The following is a 4,506-nucleotide window of genomic DNA, read 5'->3' as shown; positions in this document are numbered from 1 at the left end:
TACAGAATGAAAATGGCATTTATGCTTTAATAAACTCACCCTATTTCTTTGTTCTAGGGGAAAGGGAGGGATCCCACTCACCATGGTGCCAGCTACATGTCACTGTTCAGAGCGCCACAGTGGCTAATGATTTCCAAATTCTCCCTTGCATTGGAAATAGGAGTCATTAGAAAAATATTGGGTTGTTGTGAAGATTTCCCAAACACCTGCCTCCACCTCTGCTGCACATATACCCAGCGTTCACAATGCACATTGTCCCTTTTCCACCCCCGTTTGGTGCATTTTCATTTCCAAGTGCATGTATATTTTATAAGTGCATGTGTACATACTTCTTGGTGATTTACTTGTAAATTTCCTAAATGGGGAAGCCACACAAAGGTCACCAATCCGTGGATGGAATTAAATAGCATTTTCTAATAGGAAATAATAAAAGAGGAGTCTGATACATATAGGCAGAGAGAGGAATGCATCTTCAACTGGGAAGCTACTGGGTGACTGCAATTGAGGAGCCAATTCCTCTCTAGAGGAAGGGAACCAGCCCCCCTCTTCCCTGTCAAATAAATCACCAAATGCTCTCAAAGTTGTCCTTTTAAATAGCTAAATCTTTCCTCTCTCTCATTTTTTGTCCCAGTGAAACCATGTAGTCATGTATCGTTCCTGGTATGTCTCTCCTTCCTCCTCGCCTGGCAGTAGCTATCCACTCGAATTTCACCAGCTTCCGTGGATGGCACATTTTGCTGGTTTGACTTGAACCATCCATAACTATGATGGATTCTTTGCCTGACTCAGAAATAAGCCACCTTTCGTGCTTCCATCTAGAGGATCTCTGCAAATCAGAGAAGAGGCTGACATTGATGGTTGCTCCTGCCGTCATTATATTATTTTTATTAACTAGCCTGTTAAAATAATGCTGCAGAGCAACACATAACTCCACCTGGGGAGTGAAGCTCCCAGTATTGATGGAGTTCCCTCAAATGGGAAGGATGCTTAGAACTTATGTCCCTTGACAACCCAGGTTGCCCGTTGACAACTAACATTCTATAGCTAATGAATTACTGCAGTATTCTGTATTTATTTAAGGGTTTTCACTTAGGATTTTAAAACAGCGGTCAATAATTTTTGGATAGAGCCTTTATGTCAAAGTTTATGGCGTGTTTTATAAGTGGGCAGAACATAGTCATTTGTTCATTATTTTAAATATTTTATTACATCTATTTATTTATTTATTCAGTGTGTGTGTGTGTGTGTGTGTGTGTGTGTGTGATCATGAGAGTACTGTAGCACACATGTGGAGGTCCAAGGACAACTTACAGGAGTTAGCTCTTCTCTTCCACCACAAGGGTTCTTAGGGTGTCATGATTGACGGCCAATGCCTTTACTCAATACACTGTCTTGCAAACTCTCATTAAATATTTTAGATGAATATCTCCTATGTTCTAGGTGCTATTTTAAGTGCCGACAGAGACAGGAATCATTCAGGTTTCTAATGTTTTCCTAAGATACCATACAGTAAATGATTAAAACAACAAAAAGATAATTTTGCCTTGTGATAAATTTACCAAAACAGGATATGGTTGTATAGTTGGGAAGAACTGTTCTCTGAGCAGGTGATATGTGCTCTGAGGACTGAATCACTAGGAAGAGTCAGAAGGTAAACACTTGCGGAAGTTTTCTGGATAAAGGACTACTTCACAGTCCCACGAAGGGGTGGGTTGGATAATTTAAGAGGGAGCCAGGCTAAGAAGGGCAAGTACCTAGTCAGAGAAGCAGATGGGATCTAGACCAATTGAAAACCTTTAGATCAGGAAAACTACTGATGTTTTAAGAGCAGCAGAAAACCTTGGGTGTGGGGTGGAGACTTAATGGGGTAAAGATGTTGGACAGCCTGCACTTCTGAACTGTGAGGCTGCAGTTCATAGAAATCAGTTTCAGGAAGTCCACAAGAGCTGAGTTTGGGCAGGGCTGCCTCTGTACAGGAAATCCAGAGTACTGTGCATAGGAGAAGGGGACTAAACAGTGAGAAGGTAACACCAAACACAGGGTACTACTAGAAGCTTCTATGACTAGAAACTTTACAGGCCGGTTATGGGTCCAAAGAGTCATGAAGTACCAGGATGCATTATATATAATCCATAATATCAATAAATCCATTCATTAATGCTTTTCTGTTTTATGAGTCAGAAATGGAAGACCCCCCTTCTCAACAGTGATATGACTGCATCCTACTTTTACAAACTTTGTTGTCATGGTGATGACCAATGGTGAAGAAGATAATCTTTATTTACTTGCTTAGATTGGTTTCTTTGAAGGCAGATGTAGCAACAAAGACTTGGCTGCAGTTATTTCATTAGGGGGTGTCCCTAGGAAATGGAGAGGTAGTGAGGAATCAGGGAAGAAAAAAAAGCCAATAAATACTGTAGTCATGAAAAGGTTGGCACTGTAGGCAGTCAAGAACATCTGGGCAGAATATGCTTTGAAACTGTGTCATTAAAATGCAAGATGACCAACTTCTTTCTTTTACCACGGGAGGGTGTTCCTGGTGTGTGTATTCAGCAAGCCACTGCAGGATCTGCAGAGCACTTCAGGTAGACAGTGAAGCAGGAAACTATTGATATACATGCTTGTTACTGGCGATGTCAGAAGTAGGCTCAGGAAAAAAACAAATAGATGATACTGATGGAAAAAAGCAATCAGAGTGCCCAAGGACTCAAAACTAATAGATAGTGCCTTATGTCTTATGGGTCTGGCCAAGTCTAGAATAGTCTTTCTGGTAGTAAGATATTTCCCTGAAAATTGTGTACCTGTAGAATGTTTGAAGAAGCTGTCATGTATCAAGACATACAGACAAGGAAGAACAGATTATGAATGGGGGAGGATAAGAAAGTTTGATTATTAGATTTAATAGTCCTGGAAACAGAAATCAATTATTTAAACTTGTTTATGTTTGCTTACCATCTGATTCTTAGTGTTCTTATGATATAATTTACTTCCCAATTTTAGGTTCTATTTTATATACCAGTAACACCTCACATTTGGTATGTATATTACATCTCATCCAGAGTCTGTGTGGATATCTATCTATAGAAACACACTCTTGTGTTTATGACCACAATGTAACTAACACTATACACAGAGAGGGAGAGATATCAAGTCACCCCATCCCCTGCATATTCTTTGTTATGAAAGAAGCTTGATGGGAGATAGTAAACATGGTAGAAGAACAAGCTTTCTAAGTCTGCCCACCTAAATGACTAATACACAACAGACATTTTCAGTATTCTCTTTCTTCCTACCAGACTCAAAGTTGATGGGCATTCAAAAATCAAACAACAAGAACATATCTCAATTTTTATTTGTGGAATATTGACAACTGATTAAGCAATTAAAGTATGTTAAGGAGGCTTATAGGAAAGTAATTTTCTCACTGTTCTAAAAATATAGTGCTGTATTTTGACAATCACATAAGACACTCAAAAGAGCATCTATTCAGGCAGAGTCACCAAAGTCTAGAATCTGAGAGGTGATGATGTGATCATGTGACTTGGTGAATTATATAAGAAGAATATTGTATGTATTCAACGTCAAGACAAGACCAGGAGTTCACTCCAAATTATTCTTCTCAGCTTTATGACTATTTCTGAACATAATGATTGCATCTGCCTCCAAATATTTAATATGGTAAAGAGAAGCTTTAGAAATCAAGTATTTAAAATGATCTTAACAAAAATATTTGTTGTGATATTGGGACAGAGAAAACATGCATCCATAGGAGAATGGCTCAATAACTATCACATATTAAATGCTGAATCCTTCATGTGGTAATGAAGTATGTGTACATGTGCTAACCATGAAAGCATGACCAAGTCATGCTATTGGCTGCTACAAACAGACAATAATGGATTAAGAGTGTTTACTGTTTTTCTGGAGGATACAGTTTGGTCTAAGCACCTGCATGGTGGCTTGTAGCTGTCTGTTACTCCATCCTAAGGGACTGCAATGCCTCCTTGGGCACCATACTCATGTGCAAGTCCTCACCACAACATAAACACATGAATAAAAATAAAACAAATATTTAAAAAGACATATCAGTGGTAATTATTTCTTCTTGAAGAGCAGAATTTCAAGAGATATTTACCCTTCCTCTCTCTCCTTCCCTCCCCATGTTCTCTTTTTCTACACACACACACACACACACACACACACACACACACACACACACAAAGCCTAGACATAATTTAAGTTTAAAAGCTAAGTATGAATAGCACCTGCAAATATTCATTGATTGGCATTCTTCTTGAAAACTCCTTTTCATTTACCTTCTGAGATAAGATACTACTCTAGTGAAAAACTTTTAAAAAATTCAGTTTTGGTTTCGCAGAGTTGATTTTCAACATTTTTAGTGCATTTCAGCTGTATCTATCTGAGAGTTTGAGTCACTGAATACTTGAATGGAGAAATGGAGCATTATCAATAACTTACCATAGGACAGCATATGGCCTGTGTCCT

The sequence above is a fragment of the Apodemus sylvaticus genome, chromosome 9 (genome assembly GCF_947179515.1).
Source record: "Apodemus sylvaticus chromosome 9, mApoSyl1.1, whole genome shotgun sequence".
Taxonomy (NCBI): domain Eukaryota; kingdom Metazoa; phylum Chordata; class Mammalia; order Rodentia; family Muridae; genus Apodemus; species Apodemus sylvaticus.
Note: the sequence above shows the minus strand (reverse complement) of the source record.